The sequence below is a fragment of the Cupressus sempervirens genome, chromosome 3 (genome assembly GCF_028749045.1).
Source record: "Cupressus sempervirens isolate cs-2001-9-10 chromosome 3, ASM2874904v1, whole genome shotgun sequence".
Lineage (NCBI taxonomy): Eukaryota > Viridiplantae > Streptophyta > Pinopsida > Cupressales > Cupressaceae > Cupressus > Cupressus sempervirens.
The window spans coordinates 379,587,690-379,613,570 of NC_143120.1; the positions used below are offsets into that span (position 1 = coordinate 379,587,690).

The 25,881-nt window shown below is 33.2% G+C and overlaps 1 pseudogene; it reads left to right on the plus strand.

Annotated features, from left to right (window-relative positions):
- Window positions 1-24,778: 24,778 nt before the first annotated feature.
- On the plus strand, window positions 24,779-25,383 carry LOC149566589 (EID1-like F-box protein 2 pseudogene; annotated as a pseudogene).
- The last annotated feature ends 498 nt before the right edge of the window (window positions 25,384-25,881 follow it).

Consider the following 25,881-nt stretch of genomic DNA (forward strand, 5'->3'; position numbering starts at 1 on the left):
GATTTGTAATGAGATTTTTGATTACAATAGCTTATTATAACCAAAGGAAGGCTATTACAAATAAGTGCTGACCAACAACTTTAATTATTCATTACATAAAATGGAAATTTTATTTTTGATTGATATGTGTATTTTGTGACCATAAGAAACATCAACTTGCAACTGATATTAATTGATCAATGCCTTATCTAATGTCATATAGAGTCAAAATCAACAACTTTAGACCTATTTAATTGGCCTGCAATTAAATTTTTCAACAGTGAACTTTTAATTTCATTTTTATCATATGCATCTGATATATCAAAAACTCTATCACTTACTCAAAGAAATTACTTAATTCTTTGAATCAAAGCAATCAATAAGAGATATATAATTCATCCAAATTGCATTAAATTGAAAGAACATTATTTATTTTAATTTCAAGATCACAGATATACTAGAAAGGAGATAAACCTCAGATACACATATATGTAGGAATTCCTTTGTATTACTTTCTTTGAAAATCAATACAATATTGATATGGACTCAGGGAATAACTTAGAACTCGACAATTAGACCATTCATGTTCACTATATTTTCAAGTTTACAAGACTAAATGCATTCATACAATTAACAAAAGTGGACGGACTGTAAAATTGACATAGAACTAAAAAATCTATAGACTGCTGACACTTACTCCACATCCTAGAAATCCTTATAAAGGATTGCAACAAGCTATAGATGGGACAACACCTGTCAAAATTTGACTGAAAGAAAAACCCATACAAAGATCACAAAGATACTATATTTAATACCCTTTGTATCAAAATTTAAACAAGAGCCACAAAATCAATATGGCAATATCTACTACAGGAGTTTTACATTCAATCATGCTCATCCTCTTTTTCCTTGACTGTTAAAAACTTCAACTACCTCTGTAGTTAGGGTTCTCAATTTCCAATCAAACATTAAGACACTTACTTTTTCTTGATGAGCTACCCAATGTATCATATTTGATCTAAATTTTCTATCACTGCACTCCACCTAAAGATCGCATCCCCATCAATTCATGAAGCTTGAGCACCAATGCTCCTCTTTCATGGTTGTTCGGTGCTAACTTGTCCTTGCAATATTTTTGCTAGCCTAGAAGAAAGGTCAATAACCTATTCAGTTTTGGATACTTTGGTAACTTTCTTGAATTTTATTAGTTGAGGACCTTCTATCCTTATTCTAGCTCAAGAAGACAAAGTGAATCTCATTTTGATCAAACTGGGGTTTACAAACTTACAATAAACTCTATATCGTATCATCTTATCTCTCTCCAAGACCTCCTACGATCTTAGATCAATGCTTATACAACCATTGGCATAGAATCTTACCCTATTTCCTTTCATCTCACGATCTTACGATTACAGTCAGCTATGCCCTATCATAACTTCAATAATTACCCTTTTAAAACCTTATGATGTTATGAAAGAGCCTTGGCATAACATCATGGCTCCATTTTCTATTCTTGATGACCATATGACTCAGTCAATGAACTGACTTCGTAGCATCAAGAGCTTCACATTTTACCTTTTTAATTTCATGATGAAGGCAGTGTCATATCATCTCAACATTGCAACATCACCTTATCTTGTGATCTTACAATCATCTCCATCCTTGTATGGTCACAGGCCTCCATTTCTACCCTCACAATCCCACCACACATTGATCATCACAACATCAACACTTGAATTTACCATGACATTACCTTTCCTTATGATCTTACAATCACATGACCATATGATGAAGCATAACATCTTAGCACATGCAATTCATCCTCCCAATCTTACAACTACATCGTAACATAATAACTCAATATTTTGTCTTTTTTGATTACACAGTTGATCATAACATCTCAAGCCCCTTTCCTTTGCATCTTGATCTTATGACTGTCATGAGATTACAACTCCATTTTTGGGCTGAGTGATGTCAAATGAATGTATACTTATTTTTACGATCAATACCCCTTCAAAATGTTGAACCTTGGCATGTCATGCGATCTTATGAGGCTATGACACTATGAATTAGATTTAGTTGCTCCTTTGCTATAGTTTATCCCTTAGCATTATTTCAGATCATGATCATGCAAAAATCATGACCTTAGCTATTTCACAACCTTGCATGAATTTTTCTTCATTGACCACACTAACCTGCAATGTTGCAAACCCATTGTAACTGTTATTGTGCCCTCACCATGGTTTGGATCCTAACTATCTTCATATTTGTGATGTTGTGCCAAACTCTTGTACTTGAAATGTTCTCCGTTGCTTGCAAATTTGCAACTTGATCTCTAGTTTAGCTCTAACTTTCTACGATGTTGCAATTGCATAGATTTTTACTGCTTGATTAATCCTTTTCACATCATCACAACTTACTATTGAGTGCATTTTTGAATGAGATATCAAATTAATTTATATTTTCTTTATCGATTGGATATCACAACTCATTAGAAACTTGACCCTACCAATTCTATCAAATTCTCATCCTTCCTAGAATATGCCACATGTCAACTTTTGATTTGTCTATCTCTGCTAGGTACCCTGGGCCCATCATGCCACATGGAAGGTTGCCATATTCTCGCCGCCTTAGCTCATGGTTATCCATTAACACCTGTGACCACGTGATCCACTTCATCTCATAACATCACCACAAAAACCCAAGGTTAGCCTTAACCCCATATGATCTTGCACAAAAGGTAGAACTTAACTACTAGGTTTACAATTACATAGTTACAACTTAAAACACCTTCATTTTAGACCCTTGCGAACATGAGATGTGCATTTTATCTGACTACTAGCTGACATTCATGACTTTATAGCTTGATCTTATCTTTCAATGAGTTGACCCATGATCATGCAATCAACCACACCTCCTTCCTTGGTCACAACTTCGCAACTTAACTTGACCTTAACCCTTACGACTAATAAGGAAATCACAACATCGCCACCTTAACCTTAGGTTGTTCTTAACTCAATGTGACCCTGTAATGACTATGAAAGTTAACAACTACTAAAACCTTAGGCCCAGTGGTATACATGTCAAATGGTTACATCCTTGCTTTGGTTATTCATCAAGAAAATTCATTCTGCAAAAAGTGACAACCTTTAATGCTAATCTGATAAATGGTCATGAAAATACTAATCTCAATTTCATCTTCCTTATAGAATAGGGCCCACTGAGACACGTGGCATCATGTCATATTATCAATTTGGTTAAAAACCTTGCAACTTAAATATGCAAGAATATAATAATCGTCGATCCTCCAAGATCTGACAATTCTGAAACATGTACAATCACTGCCTGGAAACTAAAAGGAAAGAGAGGTCCACAGGGACAGATGTTAGCTAGTAGCACCTTTGTGACTTGAAATCTTTAACTCAACATAAATCATGCAACCATGTGACAAATATTTCACCATACCACAACTCCAAACCATGGCTAACATTAATCCTCTATGAGCAGAATGCTTTGTAGCTTCATAAAGCTTGAAACTTGCCATTGAGATCTTACAATTAACTCCTTTATCTTGTCATCAGACACCTCCCTTATCGTAAGATCGTAGTTTAGAACATCTTCCTTGTATTTAAAACAACCTGCGTTCTTATGACAACCACCTTTCATAGTATCATGAACTTCCATTTCTTTCACTGAGATCTTGATAGGCTATATGTCATAACATCAGGACCTAAACAATCCTTGACACTGCATACTCCTATGATCCTATGACAAGAAATAAATCGTATGATCGCAGGTCTCAACTTAAACTTCTACGATGTTACAAGCACATAATATATTGTAAGATCAGGGAACTCAGGATTTACCCTTTTGACTATCTGATAACCCTAACATCGTAAGATCATAACTTTTTAATAACATGCAATTTCCCTCTCTTGGAAGAAAACCTAGGGTAAGGGTAAGGATGATTGTGAACTTCACTAGATTTGTGATAGCAAGGATAAAACCATGACCACAACATAGCAAAACAATTCCCTTAGGCAAAATTTGTAATATTGGGCTAGGGAAAAATAACCAAGTTAGGGTTTCTCTTGGAAATTGGAAATAAATGAAACTTAAACCCTAACCAAACAACAAAATTTAAGCATTTTCACTAGGGATTTTTAAATTTTAGGTATAGTGAAAATAAGGGCTATCACTTTCCCCTCGTAGGTGTGCGCAATTTATGGTGTATTCTTATTCATGATTGAAATGACATCTCACATTGTGTCTAATCCTTGGTGGATTCCCCAAAAAATTTGACATGGTACACCGGCAACTCAACTCATTAATTTTCCATACTTCAAACCTTATTCTATTAGGAAACATTCTCTCTTAATTATTCCCTTAGCATTAATCATCTATATAAATAGCTACCTTCCATCTCTTTTCTTCCATAGTGACATTAATATCCTAGTTAAGGCATTTTATAAGTATCATCTGAGTTATAGGTTCATTATCATGGAATATAGGTTAGTTAACTTGTGCACCTTTATACTCATCTATCAATAGGAAATCTCAATCTATGACACTTTCTTCAATAGGCATTTCCATCGTACATTCAAAATCATCCCTTGGGATATTTAAAAAGCCATCAAAACTATTATAAGTGAAGATCTTCTGATTCATAGGGCTCCTAAAAGTTTATACTACTTAATTTGTATCTATCTTCCTATCTAATTTGTATAGTCTTCTCCTTGGTTATCATGAACTCATGAAAATTGTTGGTTTACACATTAGAGAAGAATCTCACAACTCTAATGAGATTGATACAATTATAAACCATTATAACCTTCATGAATCTAATGCATGGGTAGTTGACATATACATTGCCACTTATACTTGTTGAAGAGAGTAGAATATGTCAAGCATTATGATATTATGAAGATGAGCTAGCAGAATTTGAATAATATCTATTATCAATAGGGGTTGTGTTCTCTCACCAAAGTAATTCCAAACACTATGATGTCTCAAACTTTCAATGTATTTGATGTGGTATCTACACTAGTGCAAATGGAAGATACTCTTTCAAATTATAGGCAACATGTTGGCATGTCCCAATTATCCTCAACCTTAGGCCTAAGAGTGGAATCTCTATCCCCCTTGGCTTCATGTGGTTGTAACCATACTAATGAGTTGGCCCAACTAGAGAAGCCAAACACCATTCCCTTTCATCAAGCTAAGAGTGGATTCTTTATCCCCCTTGGCTTCATGTGGTCGTAACCATGTGCATGAGTTGGCTCACCTAGAGAAGCCAAACACCATTCCCATCCATCAATCTAAGAGTGGATTCTCTATCCCCCTTGGCTTCATGTGGTTGTAACCATGCTCATGATTTAGCTCACCTAGAGAAGCCAAACACCATTCCCCCCCATCAAGCTAAGAGTGGATTCTCTATCCCCCTCAGCTTCATGTGGTCATAACCATACTCATGAGTTGACCCACCTAGAGAAGCCAAACACCATCCCCCTCCATCAATCTATCTTAATCCTCAACTCTTATGGTTCGGGATCACTTTCTTAGTTACTTCAATGACTAACCCATATCGGCTCAACAAAAGAATGTGAAAGAGTTCCCTTAACTTGACCTTGGGCTCAAGAGGGAAATCTTGGATCCCCTTAGCCTCATCCAATTCTTAATTAAATTCATGAGATGGTGTGTACCTAGTGAAGCCTCACTAAGAATGTGAAAGAGTGCCCTTAACTTGACCCTAGGCTCAAGAGGGGAATCTTGGACTGTAATGTCCCCTTCTTTGCACTAGGCCTTCTGGTACCTTGTTTGTCTATCTTTCCATCTACATATGCTAACGACATTTATTTTGAGGATGCCAACCAATCATAGGATTCTATTTGGTTTTGTAGGGGAGATAATTAAGTGTGGAACTTCCTCTAGTTAAGTCACTTTATTTTATAAAGTTGATTTATAAAGTAACTTTATGATTCAGAGTCACTTTATGAAAAAAGTAAATTAAGTGACTAAAAGAAAAATTTGGTTTTTTATCTCACATTGCCTAGTTGTTGTACTTTCCCTCACATTGAGCCTATAAAGGCAAGGAGCTACATGGGGATTCACACCATGAAAAATATGAGATTTTTTGAAATACAAAAGGTTTCTTAAATGTCACTTGTAGTCTTTAAGGACAAAACCCCTTAAAAAAAGTAAGAGGAGTTGGACGTAGCCCCATCTACCCCTTAGAGATTGATTTTAGGTAAGAAAAATGTGGAAATATATTGCTTAGATTAGGACTATATCAAGAGAACCTTAGCTAAAACAAGTACAAGCCTAGTGAAGTCTTGATACAAGTCGAAGTCCATTTGAATGGATTAGTGCAACTTGTAACCTTGGAGATAGTAGTAATGAGACTTCTACACTTCACCACAGAGATACTGAAGAGACAAGAGCCGTTAATAACCAGGGAAGGAGCTCGAGTTTGATACCACATGTTACATAAGAATTAAGATTGCGGGTGGGGGTAACATTGATATAGGGATTCAACATCAAACTAGACGTATAGGAGTATATGGAACTAAATACACTAGTTCTACATTAGCTAGGCTGAATAGATAATAGGCATCAAATGACATAGGAAGAATGTATGATAGAAAATCATGGGTGCTAGGAGTTCAAGAGACCATGATTGTGGATACATTCTAATAGGCTAGTAAACTGGTTGTTGGGGATATTCAAGGATAGTGACTGTCAAAGAGCCCTCATTGGACATAGTGATCACCAAGTCTGGTCACACGAACTGCTACTTTTCCCTATGCATCAATTGCTAGGTTCTTTTCTATTTATTGTATTTTGAGTGTTGTGAAAATGTATTTTGGTCTAGTTCATGAATTTGACTATGTTCAGGTAGTGTATGAAACATCTTGCAATTACTCATAAATAATAACAGTGGTATATGCATCATGCCTTAACATGGATTAAACTATTGGTTCATAAGAACATTGCCTTTTTCTATATAGATTATTCTCAAATTGTTAACTAGTACTATGTGTCCTCCTTGAGTGAGATTCTTACAATGGTATCAGAGCCACAAGACCTGCCAACTTGTGGGTAAGCTATTAAGTTGCAAGCTAGTTTGACCAAGAATGATGTTAGATAGGCATGAAAAGGAAACCTTATAAATTTAGCCACATATGACTTGAATAGGCATGATCTTCAGATCAGATTGACATTGAGGATAGTTATATAGTTGGTGAGGATGTAACCTTTGGGACAAACTTACAGGGTGAACAGGTTGAACAAGTTGAACAAGTTGAATAGGTTGAATAGGTATAAGTCTTTTAGATGGAACATGAAGGGAATGGACAGGAATAAGAAGTGAGAGAAACCTTGCAAGCTATTAGGGATGGGCAGAATAACATCACTACTACACTTTAGAAACTTACAGGTGTTATGCAACAACTAGCTTCAACTCATAGGAGAACATTGAGTCATCACAGTGGAGGTGGTAGTGTGGTAGAATCACCTTGAGCTGCTAGGGCCCCCATACAAAACACTGATAGGCCACTGATGCCCATTTTCACTGAGAATAATGTCAAGGAGGAAGTAGCACAATCTGTGGCACTTGGTTTACTTTTGGATAATGTTATGGCTATGTACGATGAATGGGATATGTTCCTTGATTAGATCAAACAAAATATGACATTTTTTTCAATATATGAATTAAAAAAGGGAGACAGAGAGACCACAGTAAGATAGGAGGCCTAGGGCCCAAAATAGGAACTTAAAGCACACCATGAACAAGTTATCTCTTCCCACTTTTGATGGCAGTAGTAAGACATTAGCTAGATCTTCGATTCACAAGCTAGACACCTACCTGACACTTAAGCCCATGTTAGAGATAGAAGCCATTAGTTTCACCACAATGCATTGAGATGGAGTAGCATATGATTGGTGGCATCATAGGCTAGTTAACTAGGATCATGATCTCATTACATCTTACAAGATTTTAAGGTTTAAGCTGATCACCCATTTTGATAAGAAGGACATTGAGGTCTACTATAGGGATTTAGCATAGTTGTGATAGGGTGGATCTGTAGATGACTTCATTGATGAGTTCAGTAGATCTTGGTGATGGTTTCAAATATGACATAACAATGTAAGGTAATCTTTTTCATTGAGGGTTTACAAGATAGATTTAGAGGTTTGGTAAGGTCCTTAAACTAAACACTTTGGATGATGCTATTAATATTTCACATGATCTAAATTCACCACCTTCGATACTACAACCTCCTAAGAAACCTTATAAGGGGTCTACTTCATTCTAGAAGAACAACAATCAACATAAGGCTACCCCTCCCACACCAGTAGAATTTTGGCAAAGAAATGACTACGTGACTAAAAAAATTAGTCACAGGACTAATTTTTTTAGTCACGTGACCAAAAGTGATCAAATTCTAGTAACAATTTGTAATTTATAAGTGACTAAATAAATGGCTAATTTTGTGATCGAGTAAAATCATAGGGTTAGACAAAGATAAGTGACTAAATCAATGATCAAGTAAATGATTAAATAATTGGTCACTAATAATTAGTCACCCAAAAAAATGACTAATTAATTTTTTTTATCATATTAATACATTATAATGAATGCTACTTATACTTTTTAATTTATAAGTATAAATGACTATTACATATATTTTCTTTTTTTCTTTTTCTTTTGATCATAATGCATAGAGCTTAAGTCCCCTCATGAGAACTCTGTAATAGACCATTTAGCCACCTATATTTCTTGGTGCGCATGAAAAATACTTATTGCACTCCATCATAAACTCAAAAAGACACCAACTAATGACAAACTCAAAAAGACACCAACTGATGATAAACTGAAAAATACACCAATTGACGATGAACTAAAAAAGACACCAAGTCATGACAAGTAGTCTCAAAAGTGACCTTTGGCTTCCCTCAACAATATTTGCAAAAGAGAAAAAATCATCTCCCATAATTATGTACATTCAATAAATATAGTCAACTCCTATTTTCCATAAATCTCCTCTAATGTCTCAAAAATTAAAATCACATGTTAATCCCCTTCAAAGTGCAAAAATACCCTTTATATTTTTTTATTATACAAGTTAATAGTTACTAAATTATTAAAACAATATATGCAACAAAAAAGTTATGAAAAATTATCATATACTTTGTAGCCTTCAAATTTAAAATGGATTATTACAAAATCTAAGTATTCTATACATCTTGTTAATTTATGGTGGAAAATTAGTACACTTCAAAGAAAGGTAACAATGTCAAATCTTAGGGGGCGTAAGGTATGTATAGCTTGTTTGTAGTGTAATATAGTGCCTCTTGCCAGGAGTACACAGTATTTCCAATATATTACTATAACCAATATATATAGACAAAAAACAAATGACTAATAGAGATTAGCATTCTCACTAGCAAGGATAATTGTGGAGTTTTTAAATATACCATGAAAAGCCTATGGACTTCATAAATTTTCCCTCTCTAATAACATACTTATGGGGTCTTTGTTTCAAATCTATTGAAAAATGGGAAAATAGAGAAAAAAATTGGGAGATGATATTTTTTCCTTGGTATTCATATCCTTACTTTAGCACAAAAAGAAGTTAGTGAACATATTCATATAGAAAAGATTGTGCATAACACCATCCACCTCTATCCAAATTACTATTACTCTAAATTTATAAGTTAAATTAAACAAACACATTCAACAAAAAATTATGAAAAATTATCATACACTTTGTAGCCTTCAAATTGAAAATAGATTAAATTACTAAATCTAAATATTCTATATATTTTGTTAATTTATAGTGGAATTTTTTTCCACTTTAAAGAAAGGTAACAATTTCAAAGCACAAGGGGCATAAGGTATATATAGCTTGTTTGTAGTGTAATTATTAGGTGCCTCTTGCAAGGAGTACATGATAATCTCATATTACTCCAAGGAAGTACGTGGCAGTCCCATATCGTTTCTAAGCTAACACTTTTCTCCCATAAAGGTATAGAGAAAGCCTCAACAACTATTACAAAATTCCATGTGAAAAGGGATTGGTTTGGATCAATATAATATTATTTAATCTCTTTGAGGCACCATATGTTATCTTCTTTGAAATGTAGTTTTTTCCCATGGTTGTGCTAGGCAAGAAATTGAAATAGGACAAAATGCATACAGATAAAATCTACAAGATTTTTCATACCATCTAAAACATAAGTCATCTAACATTAAATTCTCTATAATTCTTCAAAAAATAATAGAAATCATATAGCTTCTATTAAACACAATGGTATATGATTTTCAATTGATGTATCCTTGCAAACAATTGTTAGAAAGAACTTGGAAGAAACATTGAAAAATAAAATAATATTCTTATTGGTAGCATATATCTTCTTGTGATCTTTACTTTTAATCTCACTCTACAAAATATAAAATGTTTTCTAAAATATTCTAATAAGTATAGTGTGATCAAGTGACTTCTTTAAATTATTTTATTATTATTATTATTTTATGATTTCTTTAATAGACGTGTCATAACTATAACAATAATATGACTACAAAAATTTGAACATAATATATAGACGAGCAGAATATTTTTTTACCCCAAAGTTATATACCATTAATATTGTTTTGTTCAATTTATTATAAAATACATTTTTGATCAGTTGTTTTTCTATAAAATATTAATATAATAAATCTAATAGCTATACTTATATAACTTATTATAAAAATATAAATATATTTGAATTATACTTTTAATATCATAATTATTTCCATTTTTGCACTTAACTTCTTGTAATAAAACCACAAAAATTATACAGTCCAAAGATTACTTAAAAATTTAAAAACTAATGCCTCAAAAAATTAGAAATTTCATAAGAGAGACCATATAATTAAGTAAATTATATGGCCTACAAATTTTAAGGTTTTGTTTTTAAGAAATCCCTTTAAAAATATAATCTCATGGACTACCTAGAGAGGTTGCGAGATATGTGAAATGGCTTTTCTGAAAAAGCCTAAGAAACTTTCAAGAAAATGCAATTGGTAGGTGTAGAGTCAAACTTCACAACCATTGCAAGCACTATCCCAACCTGTGCCAAAATGGAAAATTTGTAATAAGGTATTTACATCCATCAGAGCATAGCAAAGAAGGGATCATTTGCTAATGTTATTGTTACAAGTTCCCTAGTAGACATGTATGCAAAATGTGGAAGCATAGACTTGACACCTAAATTATTTGACAAAATGCCAGAATGTACTATTGTAAAAAGTATGGTAGATGCCATTAACTATTTGACCAGATGAAATGACATAGTTAGAGATTTTATGTTTGCTTGTATATTCCACTACAAGAGATTTGAAACATAAAATATAGGGAGGTTTTCTCAAATATCTTAAAAATGTGTAAGTATAGAAAAAACCTATGAGTTCTTTGACTGAATTCCATGATTGTGGGATATAAACATGACACACATTTGTTGAAAAAAGCTTTTGAAATATTCAAGCTAATGCACTAACTGGTGCGAAGATAGACTCTACATACATTGGATACAATCCTCCCCTGGGCCAGATTCAACTTTGAGACACGAAATAAACTCAAGAAGAAGAAGCTATCCTTCACTTGTAGGGAGCCATGGCCACTAGATCACAAATGCCTTGGCAAAGGTAAAATACATTACGTCAAGGTTCTTTCAAAAAAGGAGGATGAGAAGCAGGGGGGAAACGATGTTGATGACAATGATGAGGAAGAAAGTAGGGAGCAACCTCCTAAAGAGAGGAAGAAGAAATCCACTCCAGAATAGTCTTCGATCATATCTTCCCTTTCTTGTGATCCCACATGTCACCCCTTTCACTTGAATTATGTAGTTAAGGGTTAGCGTATTGTGTATCTTTTAGATATAGGTGCATCACATAACTTCATAAGCATGCAATGGGTTTCAAAGAGGAAGTTACACATTGATGACATACCAAAGTTCAAAGTTAGAGTGGTAGGAGGAAATAGATTGAGGTGCATAGGGAAAGTACCAGGTTTTTTGATTCACTTTGATGACTTCCTTCTGGAGGCACATTTTTATGTTGTTGATTTGGATGGGTTAGATGCCATGTTGGGAAGACAATGGTTATAGACTATCGACAGGTACACAGTTTATCATGATTAGATGTAGCTAGAATTTTTATAGGATGGCCCACAAGTGATTCTGAAGGCCATGCTAGAGAGTGAACCCAAGTTGATTTCAGCCCATAGGATGGAGGCTATTATGAGGCATGATGACATGGAGTGGGCAACACACTATTTCATTTCCTCTAAGGCTAATTTAGATTTAGGATTCACATTGACATTCAACCAGTGCTTGATAATCACAAGAGGGTTTTTAAGGACATACCCTCAGGCATTCCCCTAGATAGAGGGTTTGAGCATATCATCGAGTTAGAGGAGGGTTCCAAACCATCATCACCACACCTTATCGTTATCCTAGGCACTATAAAGAGGAAATAAAAAGGATGATTAAGGAATTGTTGGACATGGGACACATTAGACCCATCTCTAGTCCCTTTGCTTCTTCAATCATTTTGGTGAAGAAGAAGGATGACACTCTTCGCATGTGTATTGAATAACATACTCTCAACAAGAGGACTATTAAGAAAAAGTACCCCATTCCCTGCACTGATGAGTTACTAGATGAACCACATGGGGAATTTTATTTCTTGAAGATATATTTTAGATCTGAATACCATCAAATATGGGTTTGTGAGGAGGATGTGCATAAGACAACTTTCCAATGTCACTATGGACACTATGAGTTCTTGGTTATGCCATTTGGGCTCACTAATGCACTAACCACATTTTAGTCATGTATGAACCATATTTTTAGAAACAAATTGTGCAAGAGTGTGTTGGTGAAGAAGAAGGATGGTACTCTTAACATGTGTATTGATTACCGTGCTCTCAACAAGAGGACCATTAAGAATAGGTGCCCCATTCCCCACATTGATGAGTTACTAGATGAACTACATTGGGAAGTTTATTTCTCAAAGATAGATCTTAGATGTAGATACCATTAGATACGGGTTCATGAGGAGGATGTGCATAAGACAACTTTTTGATGTCACTATGGACACTATGAGTTATTGGTTATGCCAACCAATGTGCCAACCACATTTTAGTCATGTATGAACCATATTTTTAGATTAAATTGCATAAGAGCATGTTGGTATTTTTTGATGATATCCTAGTTTTCAACAAAACTTGGGAGGAGCCTTTGCAGTACCTAGATGAGGCACTTGGCATTATGGAGGAGCACTCATTGTTTGTGAAGGAATAAAAGTGTGATTTTGGATTGACTAAGATTCTTTACCTTGGAGATGTGATTGGTGCATATGGGGTGAAGGTACACTAGGAAAAGATACAAGTAATCTTAGATTGGCCACCTCTGAGGAACATATCATATTTGAGGGGCTTCCTCAGTCTTTACTCTTATTATAGGAGGTTCGCTAGAGGCTTCTCTTAGATAACAACTCCCCTCACTGATCTCACACAAAAAGGAACATTCAAGATGATAGATGATGTAGAGGTGACCTTTGATAATCTCAAGAAGGTGATGAACACATGTCCGATTTTGACACTTCCCAATTTATCTCATCCTTTTTTCCTAGAGTGTGATGCTTCAAGGAGTGGAATCAGTGCAATTCTAATGCAAGATAGGCATCTAATAGCTTATGAGAGCTAGAAGCTCAAGGGCAGTGAGAGACTATACTCCACCTATGACAAAGAAATGTTAGCCATTATACATGCTTTAGCCAAGTTTAGACAGTACTTGGTGGGTGGAAGATTCACGGTTAAGACAGACCACAATAGTTTGTGATACTTCTTAGAACAAAAGGATCTTAATGAAAGATAATAAAAGTGGGTTAGCAAGATTTAGGCCTATGATTTTGATATCAAGTATGTCAAAGGTAAGAAAAATATAGTTGATGATGCACTTTCTAGGAGACCTTCAGTAGTAGAGTGTTGTTCCATTTTCGAGATATCAATAGATTGGAAGTCCCAGTTACTGGTTGAGTATTCTAAGAATACTCAAGCTTGTCAGATCATGGATGGGAAATTCAAGGACAACAGGTACAAGGTAATTGATGATGCAATTTTTTATAAGGATAGAATCTATTTTACACCAGAGTCTAAGCTTAAGGGAAAAATTATGGAGACTCTTCATGATGCACCATCAACCTGACGCCTAGGTTTCTTCAAAACCTATAAACAGGTTAGAGAAAGGTTTTCATGGAAGGGCCTCATGGATGATGTCCTTCAACATGTTAGAGAATGTTGGACTTGTTAGTAGAACAAGTCAGAGCACGAGTTTACAACCAAATTATTACAGTCTCTTCCTATTCCAACACAAAAATAAGAGAGTATCTCCATGGACTTTATTACAAGATTACTGAGAATGTAGGGCCAGTATTTCATTTTCATGGTTATGGACAGATTGACTAAGTTTTATCACTTATTTTCTATAGCAAAAAATTGGTTGGCCACTCAGGTAGCCGAGTTATTTTTTTGAGAGTTATTTTTTTGTCTATATGGTCTCCCTTGAACCATTGTGAGTGACATAGATAACAAGTTCCTCAACACTTTTGGCAAGAACTACAGATTGGAAGGTATTAAATTGACACCAAGTATGAGTTACCACCCATAGATGAATAAGCAGACTGAGATAGTAAACAAATGGGTGGAGTGTTATCTCAGGAACTATGTAGTGGGGCAACAAAGAGCTTGGGTTAAATGGTTATATCTATGGGAGTATTTCTACAAGTCCTCCTACCAAATGTCCATCTGGATTACACAATTTTGTGCTCTCTATGGCAGTGAACCTTTGTCGTTCATAGATATGGCTTTGCAGGATAGCAATGCACCGCTAGATGGAGATTGGATATAGGATCAGTAAGACATTCTCAGATCTCTTTGGGAGAACATTCTACAGGCTCAGAATCAACAGACGATGTATGTTGATCACCATAGGACCACTAGTAGAAAAACAACAATATATTACAAAATAAACTACTAAAAATTATAGATATATGACTAATTTTGATCATGTGACCAATGGTAATTAATTGTTAGACATTTATCTCCCAACCAAATTTATGACTAACCTATTTTAATCATTGATTAGGTCATTGATTTATTTGTTTATTGTTGTTACTTGGTAGCTTATTCGGTAATTTTGTTAGTTTATTTGGTAGTTTTTCAGGTAGTATATATGGTACTATATTTGGTAGTTGATTTGGTAGTTTTTTGGATAGTATATATGGTAGTATATTTGGTAGTTTATTTGAAAATTTATTTGGTAATTTATTTAATCATTAATTTAGTCATATTAGGGCACGATGGAATTGAACCATCATCCTCCTACTTATAAAGTAGGTGCCCTTCCATTGAGCTAGTACCCTTTAAAGAATAATGCAAAAAATTGACAAAGTTGTCTTCTCAACATTAGATATACCATGATCATGGTCACTGTAACATGATATACTCTTCTCAAAGTATACAAATTTTAGTTATTATGAAAAACAAAAATCTAAATCTTTATCAATAACAATTCAACAATTTTAAATTATTTTGTTCAAGAATTCTAAAATTATATTTCATATCAATTACACTTCTCTAAATTGTTGTAGTGATAGACTCTTATAAAAAATAGTTTGGAGCACTTTGGCCAAACACAAGTATTGTTTCTTGTGCTGACTTCTCAGAAAAAGATACAAATGATTATGCAATTTATGTCAAGAAAATAGACTTTTGCATATAATAAAAACATCAAACCCCATTAAAAAATCATCAATATTTTCTTTACCAATATTCTAAACCCTTGGACATAAAATCTCCAATCAATATGTTGGACGAAGATAAAGCATAGAAGAAAAAGAAGGATAATAATCCATTGATATTACTCTTCAGCAATCAAATATCTAGATCAAACCAATCAACATAAGCACTCATTGAAAGAGTAGAAATCAACATTCAAAAAGAAAATGACATCGAATTAGATGGCCATACTATAGGAAAACTATAGTATGGCCGAACAACTTGATTAGGGCCGACATAAGGAACTTATTTTGTTAGTCCTCCTTGTAATCAATGGAATGTGGCTTACCATTGTAATTATTCACATTCTTCAGGCTGTACTTATTATAGGGAGGTTGAAGGTACTATCCTATTTTAATCTATAGTGGTAGTTTTCCACAATGGGAATGCTACTGTCCTCGACCCAATAAAGGTGGGCAATCTTCATTAGCATTTGAGGGACTCTAACACAAGAAAATGGTTGTTATCAGCATCAATATCAAAAGAAAACATTGGAGATTGTTGTTTACGGTATATGGAAAGCATCCTAAAGTTGGAGGAGCAATACTCTTTAATGGTTTTAATGGGGAGCTGTTATGTCCCCCCTATAATGAGCTTTGCAGGGATAATTCTTTGGCCCTACATGGTCAATTCCCAAATTCATGTAAGTATAATGGGGAGTACATTGGTGGAAAATGTCACTACTTTCTATGAATTATTGGAAATGACTATGGAACAAGAACTTGCCGTACAAATTATAGTGGGCATTGAACATGCAAATCAACTAGAGTTTGTGACTTTGAATTGGGTTTAACAGAAGTAGACTATTCAACTATTGGTTATGAATCTTGATGAATAATGCATCTTACATGGAGATGTTTGTCATTTTAGGTGCTCTGGTTATGTAGGATATGTAACGCTTTGCCAGTGAACTCAAAAGAATATTATCCTAAAGTTTCACTAAGTTTGCTAAACATTTTTTTTCGAAAGATAATAAACAACAACAGATACAATATAGCGAAAACATTAACTCACATACATAACAACCATCAAAATAGATTACATCTCTTAAGGGTCCCATGACGTTGAATCACATTTAAGTTTAATTAATACTAAAACCAATACACAACATAACCACATCAAAGAATAATCACAAGTATAATTTTCTTTAAATAATATACAATTATAGGATGCCACTTGGAAATAATCAGAATGCGTAGTCATCCACTATACAAGTCATAGGCTATGAAAAGCTCAAAGAATAATAAATCATCAATATAATACATCATCTCATAAGATCTTTGATAATCAAATACAATATAACAATGTATAACTATCCAATAGAAGTATAAGATCAAATAGAAAAAAATAATTTGCATAGGTAAAACTGGCAACGACATCTAATGGTCAGATCTCAATGGTAAGCGAAAATGCACTACCACTCGACCTCATGGAACCTAAATGGCCCACTCCCACTACGTTGAGGAGATAAACTCAAGTCCCATATGGATATCAAAACATAAGTCATAACCAACATCTAGGTCAAAGAAACACCTAAAAGCAACCTAGCTCAAAAGGCATCAAGATACAAGTATCAACTAATCCCAGAGACAAAAAAGTCATGTAGGAAATCTACTATGTAAGTAGGTAAGTGTCATCGCATGGGCCAAATCTAAGATTACCTTGACAACCACTATGGACTCTGACCCCCCAGTGTCTTTATGCGGCATCAATATCCTTTTGTACAGATAAGGCATATTAACAAGTCAACTCTAAGGTTACCCTGACAGTATTTTAGGACTCTAGACCCCTAGTGACTTTATGCAGAACCTTATCTTATTAATTTATTTTAACGCATTTAATGAAATGTTATCACTTATTACAATAACCTACAATGGGTTACCTAGGCAACCTCTTTAGGGCCCCGACCTCCATTTCTAGCCACTTCCCAACTTGTCATACATATAACCTACCCTAAGCTTAGTAAAAGAAGAAGGTTTCATACAACCATAAACCACACATAAGTTCTTAAACAAGCAACTAGAAAGTACTGAAAAATCACTAATCACAATTCACAATACAATCATCCTAATAGGATTGATAAAAAAATCAAGTACACATAGACCAAAACTCTGACATCACATGACATCACTTAAAAACAATAACTCATAATCACCTCATTCCTATACAAGAAACTAGGAAGCAATCCAAAAATATTGATTGAAGACTCAAAGGTTAAATTAGAAAAGGCACATCATCCACCTTAGTTCTACACAAGAACTGGAAAGTACTAACAAACATCTAAACAAACTCATCATAGAACACACATGAGACATCACCATGGTTAGGTGTAAAAGATCGTGTACATAACATCATCAAAAAATAAAACTCCCAAGCCTTTGGTAAACATCCTTATTTGGTCAAATCTAAGTCAACCTAAACCCAACATCGGTAGACCACACATCACATAAAGTGCCAAACAATGTTACTTTCATAATTCATTAGGTTTTCAAAAATACACAAGTTTAATTTTCACTTATAGGTTTTCAAGTTTTCATTCCCATTTCCAAGTGTCCTAAATACTATAAGTGAAACTTGAAACACAATACGAAATACATCATACATTTCATTAGAAATTTAATAACTATTTTCATAGTTCATCTGGTTTTCAAACACAAAAGTTTGATATACAATCAAAGTTTCAATTTTCATTTTCATTTTAAGTCACAAATTCACTGAAGTTATAAATTCCCCTTTAGCAGATTATTAATTATTTAATTAAATCAACATTAGATTTAAAAATAAATAATACAATTATTTATTATTGATTTAATTCAAAACTCTATCTCCAAAACTCATATTTTTTTAAACTAAAAAAAAAATTCTTTTATTTATAAATACCATTAAAATCAAATAATAATCTTATAATAATAATAATTATTACATCATTAATAAAATAATAATACTATTGCCTATTATTAATATAATAATATAATAAAAGCTATTAATAATTACTAATAATAATTCATATTAAGTAACAATTACTAATAGTTAAAATAATATTAAATTTTATTATGAAATAATAATAATAAAAATTAAAAAATGGGTTTATAGCCCCTGCGACTTCACTCAAAGCGTGGACATTGCCAAGCAATGCTTAATGCTACTACAACAACATGAGTTGTTGCGTGCAACACTCACAACTATTGTACATAGTGTGAGCTACTGTGGCAGTGAGGGAAAACCAAGGGAGAAAGGGGGTAGGGGGGGATGTGGCCCCCGCCCACCCAATACAATTTAAAAAAAAAAAAAATGTTTTGTAAAAACATACACACTAAAAATACCTTCCTAATAAATATGATAAATTTCACAATTTTCAATATGTGATAAAAAATATCATAGTAAATATTTTACTATGATAATTTTTATTAACGTATTTTTAAATATAAATTATAATATAGATCTAATATAGAAACCACAAATAACCATTCAAATTTGCATTTCAAAATTTGATTTCTTTTCCAAACCCTCCCCAAATAGAAATGAGCCAAGAACACGAATCTTCAAGATTTACAAGATAAATGTTTAAAAGTTTTTGATTTAGTTACAGATGTCTTCGAAACAAAGAACAATAAAGATACAAACAAGGGTTTCAAATTCTTAATTCATATACAGAGGTATTCTAAAAACAAAAACACAACAGATACGAAGAAGACAAGAATTCGAAGAACGAAAAATTACTGTGCAAATAATCCACAAGATTCTACTTGAATCTTATGCTGATATGGCAAACAAGTGGAGCACACAAGTAATCCCCTTTCTTCTAAAAATCTCCTTGGAAATTGCTCCTCCAAATCCTGCTAATTGAAAAATGAACTCTAGATCTCTAATAAAGAGCTTTCCCCCAGTCTAGGGCTTTGATTGTGCAATCACGTGAAAAATCCCTTTTCCATTATATTATTATATTATGTAAATTTCATGCACCATCTTTATGCAATCTAATTAAAATAAACTTTATTAAATTAATGCTTTCTCTCTTATTAATTCGTGAGATGTTTTCAATTATATATTTATTAATTTAAATAATAAGATTATTTAAATTTTATTATTAAAATACAACTCCTAAATAATTATCATTAAATTAAATAAATATAAATATGCCAAAATTAGAACTTTAATAAAATCTTTTAAATTTAATTATTTAATTTAATTAATTTCTCAATTAATTAAATATAATTAAATATTGAATTTTCTTAATAAGATTTCCATTAAATTAAGTCATTAAATACTCTTTAATTTGATTTAATTATAACGCAATCACACCAGACTCACAAAACTAAATCTAAATGCTCAACTGAAAGATAAATCACAAAGTTAAACTCCAGGGTCAAAATCATGAATTCACATCACTTGACGAATTCAGATGGGTAAACAATGCAGATACTTGTCCTACTTTCTAGGATAATTGGCTTAAGGTTAGGATTTGGACTCAAGAATTATCTTGCCACTTATATCATTGAGATACTGTGATAGGGCACACTCATCATGGCAATTCACAGAAGTCGATGTCTGGTACTTGCAATCTGCATAAAATCTGCACATGTACATACACATATAATCTAAACTAAATAGGCAATGGTGGGAAGTGGCATATCATGTAGATCCCGACTAGTAGGTGACTACGAGTCCCTCCCTCAACCACATTAGGAATGTCATACATAAAGTAAAACATACAAGTACATCAAACACATGCAAGTATGGGGTAAGTATCCATAGAACTGCATATACATCATTCGTCTAACTAATCATCATGAGATAACTGAAATCACTCAACTGAATCAACATATATCATCATCGAAAGGATAAACATAAACACATGAAATAATTATGTAATTCATCACATAAATCAACTGAGTATGAAATAACATCTAATCAGATCTGATAACCAAGTACCACTAAACATAAACATAAACATAAATTTGGCTTAACCGAATTCGACAATACAATAAAAAACATCAACTAGGGGTAGGCATTACATGATATACTGGCCAAAATAGAAGTGTTCTATTTTCAAGTCTCTCAATGCACGTGGATGTCATGGTATGGGATGTAGGAGGTCAACACTATGCTCCAAGCAAACCAAGTAGTCTACAATAGTTAGAAGCAGATGTTGTCATGCCAAACTATAACAAGATGATACCAAGTAGTCACATGTTGTTTGGTATTTTGGATAATGGGAATTGTGCAACATCAACTAAGAATTTGGCTTGCTGGATAACTGTTCAAAGATGTGATAAGGATGGTGATAATCAATTTTGTGATATTTCATTTGGCATGCAAATCATATAATGCAACATGTGGTGCCTGACTGAATTTTTTAGATAGGACTCTATTTGGTAGTGAGGAAGTAGGGGAAGGACTATGTATAGGAGTTGGTGGACTTTTTCCATAGTGGAAATACTATTTTAGCATGTTGTTACTTTTGGGTTTATTTGTCACTACAACTTTCTTTTTCCTGGGTGCAATTTGACACATTTTCCAAAGCTTTTTAGTTTCTAATAGAGATATAAAAGTTTTCTCATCTTATTTCCCTTTAGTCTATGGGCCTTTTATGCAAGCACTTTGCTATTGTAAAAAAATTGTGTATTTCAATCCCTTTGGCTTTTTTTCACTAGTAGATATTGATATAATAATAATTTGAGTTTACCAATCTTATCTGAAGCTTAAAAAAAAGCCATTTATCATCTTATTATTATTTTTATATTGAGATCTATTTTTTACACAATTAAAGATTCAAATGTATGCCACTTCTACAACCCTCAAAGAAACCAATTCTTTAATCTTCAAAAGTTAGTCCACAAAAAATAGAAGTAGTGCTTAGAACTAGCGTAGTCAAAAACTTAAGACAAAGGTAAGTAAGTTGTAAAAGGAACTGAATTGTGCCCCATCTATTTCTAATAGGGAATTACATCTCATTTTGATAGGTTACATTAGGAGATGGTCACAATTACACATGGCCTGAACACAACTTATCATTATTCATATTTCAAGATGTGCTTTTTCTAAATAGATAATTAAGATAATTCATTTTCTGGAACTCCTACAATCTTCAAACAAGTGAAACTGTAACTTCTTTTATTTCATACATTCAGAATGACAACCAATTCTAGAAGGATTAAAAGGAAACATGATTATGCTATCAGAAATACAAGAATAAAAATAAATTGAAAATACATTGTAAGGATACTCAAAGGTATTCGGCAAGGGTGCACGGACTAAATTAATAAAAAAAAGCAATACAGTTTATATCATGTGCCTGAATAATTTCCAATGGCATATAATGTTAGTTTGATGACATATATAAAGAGATGGTACAAGTCATAAACAACTCTACACTTGTAAAATATAGTCAAAACCTCAAAAAAACAAAAATAATCATTGAAAATTTCCTCTACACTTGTAAAAGATAGGTAAAAAACTCCAAAAAATTACAAATCATTTCAGGCATCTGTACCAAATCTGGAAAGATAAGCAAGGACACTAATGGAATGCTTCTATTCTTCAAAACAAATGTCTGCAAATTGAATAGAAAGAGACATAAGATACAAATTGAAGATGGTGGTATTCTTTAGTAGGAAACAAACCTCAAGATCACTCGCTAAATTTGTGTGTTTTCTCTCAAAGCCTCCATAACATCCTTTGCAACATCAAATGTTGTAACTGCCAAAGCTTCCCAGCAAAGCCCATCATTACGCCTTATCCCAGCTTGAGAATCATTCACATTTGCAGAATTTGATTGTGAAGATTCAAACCCTACAGGAACATTCCCATCAATTGTCGGTGTTTTATTTGATTCTTGTGCTTGTGTATTTGTATTATCATGAGGCACAATCAAAACACCCCCTGTTGAACTTGACTATTTGCAACATCTGAAGGCAAGTTACTTGCATTCAAGTTTGAATTTATAAGATTAATTTCCATTGAATTTATAGAAGTTGAACTGGAAGAATTCAACAAATAAGTTAGTAGCAGAAATATATCAATTTAGCTACTTAAATAAACATAACAATAATAAACCACACATATAGCACCACTCTATTCAAAAAATTTATATCGGGAGTAAATGATCAATAAGAAAAATAGGAGGAGCTTCTATTAAAAGATGAAGATTAACAATTGATGCTTTTCTATTTCTACTCACCACTCTGTGTATAAGAATGCTATGAAATGAGTATGCTTAAAATAATTATGAACAAAATATTTTCTGCCACATATTACGTCCTATAAATTATGAAACCAACACAAAACACTTTACACAAATAAAGTGTGAACACTGCAAACCCAAAATTACAGACAGACCTGGGGATACACTATAGCTACTTTCAGAAGAATGAGCTTGCGATGAGCTACCTTGGGTCTCTACAAAGAAAGGAGTAGTTGGGTTATCCATCAAAGCCAGACCCAGTGAGGTATGTGGTCCAAGAACTTGTCAAATGCCTTTCCCATAGGCTTGTTTGATGTGTCAAATCTCAGTAAATATAAGACATGATCCAAGTGACTTATAACACTTAATACACCATGATTTAAACCTTGAAGAAAGAAATTACTACATATTCCAACCAGATCTCTTCATTTGTCTCCTGATAGACCTACAGTTAGAGTCAAAACAACACTTCACTTGAGATACATCTGCAAAAAACCTCATAGACTAAGTGTCACATAAAAAAAGGGATCATGGCTTGAATGGGGGAAATGGTACACCTTATCACAATAATTGCCCCAACTTATCCATCATTTTGATGAATTCTTGAAGAGACTAATAAAATTGGAATATACAAGATTAGCATTGTCTTTGTCACACAATTTATGCAAAAATTCCCCCTTAAACTGGAAGATCTCTGCCTAATACTGAGCAAGAAAATACTCCATATTGGTATTGCTAATCAAATTGATACCATTCACCAATTCACCTCTCATATATTCTAGATTGGTATTTACTTAAACTGTTATAAATCCCGCCTTCCTTGCTGTGATTTCCATTCTCTCCTTGCATCCACATAAAAGGTGCATTCATGCTACCATCATCTTCCTTAATACCTACACTTCTTAGAAACCTCCTTTATCAAAGCATGCCCAATAATGAAAAAAATATGTTTCATATATTACTCTTAACTACCAAAAAAAGTATAGAAAAGGAAACATAAAACATTACATACAATAGCTTAGAAAAAAGTTACTTGTTTAAATAAGAAGAATGAAATGATTCCATCTTCATCTTGGCAACATATAGTGCCTGTCATATGTTATAGTAGTTTATAGTTCACATTCTCCACTAAGTGGACATATCCATTAAACCATTATAACAGTTACAATAGAGGAAAAATTTAGATTCAATTAGGGTTCAAATACACTTTTCTATTTTAGTGTTAGTTATCACTCTAAGAATGATGCCATCAGTACTTCCTAATATTGCAGAAAATGTCTTGAATCCCAGAGACGCTCCAAGTCTTCAATCTTTTTCTTGCAACACACCTAGAAATACCTCTTTCTCTTAATTAAATTAGATGATGGAAATTGATAATTGAAAGTTGGCAAATGAAAACTGTTCAAATTTCAACATTCATTAATTATTATGATTGACTAATTGAGAATGATAAAAAGAACAACTCAATTAACCAAATGCATCTCGATTTAGCATTAACAAGTGTCAAGATAACATACTCCCAAGGGTCATATTCAAGGAGAAGTGCATCATTCTCCTTATTGAGAAACAAAAGTTGCTAGCCTAATCTTAAAGGGTCCTCAAGCTGGCCTTCTAGGCCAAATATGCAAGGAAGTTAACTTCGTAGTTTTGGATAAGTGCTAAAATGTGTGACATCCAAAGATCTCCCAATCGACCCTTGTTTGTATACATATCAAAACACCAATAAATTTTATTTTCCATATCTTGTATTTGCAAATGGTTTGAAGATCTTGTGAAGCAGATACTTTGGAAAGAGTTTTGTTTGTCACAAGCACCAAAAATGGTTATTGATCTTACTAGGGTTGGCCACAACACCATAGATGGAAATTGGAATGCTCTTGGGAAGCTCATATTTTATTGTGCTGGATGCCATAATACTAACAATGGGTTTATGTCTAGAGTTATACTAGGTCACTTTGTAGTTAGGACAAAGTTTTCATAGACTACTGAAAAGAGTTTTCTTGTTCCATAGTGCAGATCCATGTGAGCATTTGATCAAGAAGAGGATGGTGATGTGGGCTTATTTTGAGGTATATTTAAAATATTTTCAAAATCTAAAACAAGGAGGATGCTCATTGAGAAACAAGCCCAAGTACATCCAAAAGATACTTGTGGTTATTGCAGGGAAAAGGTATGGAGCTTGCACCATGAAAAAGATGATTCCTAAAAGTTAATTTAGGAGGTTGGATGTCTATAGAGATCAAAGAGTGTTTTATATGCCTCAAAGGGCACTTGATTGGAATCTACACTTTTCTTCCCCTTTCATATTTTGACAGTGTGTTAGAAGGGGAAGAATAAAGGGTAAACTAGAATGGGAAAATGTCTGTAATACTAATTATTCTTCCCTTAGCTCTATTCTAAATTTCCTTGTATACTCAAATCATTATGATAATTGAGATATGTGATTGATGGGTTTCTTCTATTTTTTGTTTTTTCTATTGGGTATATCATATGTTCTCATTTGGAGAATGTCATGTCTTAAGGATTGAGCTTTAAATTTATAACCTTGATAATATTATTTTGGTGGTTTATAAAAAATAATTAAATGGTTGTTATGTATGTTTTTTTATTTTAGGAAGAGCTTCCACAATTTGTAGGTAGTTAATGTTAGGGGCTACCCCAACATAATCCTAGAGAAAGCAATTTTTTGTTAAAGAAAAGCTCTAGTGTTCCTTTATGTTATGTTGCTTGTCAATTAACTATTTTATTTTAAATTATTTCTATTTACTATATAAATATTATGTTGTAATTGGATGATCGATTTTGCATTGTTATCTATCTACAGAGGCTTCAATA